The sequence below is a fragment of the Physella acuta genome, unplaced genomic scaffold, assembly GCF_028476545.2.
Source record: "Physella acuta isolate Inbredline_101_S28 unplaced genomic scaffold, ASM2847654v3 ptg001852l, whole genome shotgun sequence".
Lineage (NCBI taxonomy): Eukaryota > Metazoa > Mollusca > Gastropoda > Physidae > Physella > Physella acuta.
In genome coordinates, this window is record NW_026733360.1 from 137,697 (window position 1) to 139,161 (window position 1,465).

General features: G+C 33.8%; 1 pseudogene; it reads right to left on the reverse strand.

Annotated features, from left to right (window-relative positions):
• Nucleotides 1-626: 626 nt before the first annotated feature.
• LOC131930809 (DNA replication complex GINS protein PSF2-like) lies at nucleotides 627-1,186 on the reverse strand (annotated as a pseudogene).
• Between the last annotated feature and the right edge of the window lie 279 nt (nucleotides 1,187-1,465).

Below are 1,465 nucleotides of genomic sequence, written 5' to 3' on the forward strand. Positions count from 1 at the left end.
TATTAAAATTGATACTAGGATTGGAACCTAATAAATTTAGCAAATAAGCATATCTTTAAAGCTACAATGGACATAAAATTTAGCTTTTAAATGCGTAAACTTTTGAATGGACAAAACGGTCAATGCTTGTGAAAATATGTCAATTAAGTATTTGTTCTGAACTTTATAATTAAAGGAGTGTTTCTACAAATTAATATATTAATACAATAACTATCGTCTTTAAATAAATTTGTAAATACCATTTAGGAAAGAAACAACATTATTCTCTAAATAAATACGTATTTTACAGTTCTACACATAGTGCAGATAATATCATTTACCGTTACAAAAGAAAACACCAAAAAAAATCTGTAATATAAGGCTGATGGTAGTGTGTTAGTCATTCCGTCAGTCAATCAGTCTCTCCGTCATCGCTATAGATTTTGGAACCATACACGTAAACATCGCACCAGTTTTTTAATGTTAAAAACTGCTTGTATTAAAGCATTGTTCTTAACATAAATCAGTATTTATTTACAGATTCAATGAGATGAGGTTAAATAAACTTATGAAAAATTTCCAAGTAATTTAAAAAGTAAGCAATAGGTGTTTATATAGGGAAGCTCCACTAAAAACTGTATCTTGATTTCAAAATGTCTGAGACCGAAATGTAGTTGAGTGTCCTGATGTAATCAGACGCAGCTGCTGCATATGGTTTAATGCTTTGGTGAGGAAGTTTTGCACTGTAGTAATTTCCATCAGTGTCAAGTAGTTTAATTTGGCATGCGATCTTAACTTTGCTATCCTAAGATCACAGATGTCTTTGACTAAAGTTCTAATTTCATCTGCTTTGGGAATGCCATCTGTTCCCCACTGTAACAAAAGCTGAGTCATCTCCATATAGACTTGGCATATGGGTGAAAAATCTGCTATAAGCCTCTTCTTGTTTTTTTCTTCTTTCAAAGCCTCTATGACCATCCATTCTGTAGTAATAAATCTACATTTCTGTCTTTGTTTTAAATTTACTGCAAGCCACAGGGGAACTGTAACAGGAAGACCAGCACTAAAGGTGCCTACATCACCGCTAATTAGATATATCTTCTCTTGCGAAAAGTTTGGGATGATTTTAAGGTGTTCCCTTTCCGCAAGAAATTCTGCTTCAGAAGGGTCCATTGTTTATTATTTTAAAAATTGTTTTTTCGGAATAATTGGAATTTAATTACCAATTATAGAGTAGGGTTTGTTTATATAACGACTAAAATGTATTTTTTTTTATAGTAGGCACTGTTTTTTTCTTTTGCATGATGTGAATAAAATACTAAATAAACGCACGTTGCTAAAACACCTCTAGCTGCTGTTAGCTACCACTAGCCATTCCGCACCCACTAGGGGGGGTCATGAGCTTGGTCCGACTAGTGGCACTCTTCCGAAGCTACGTGAAGGCCGCAGCTTAAAGTCAAAATATCTGGTTAGGGTCGAGAGCAGA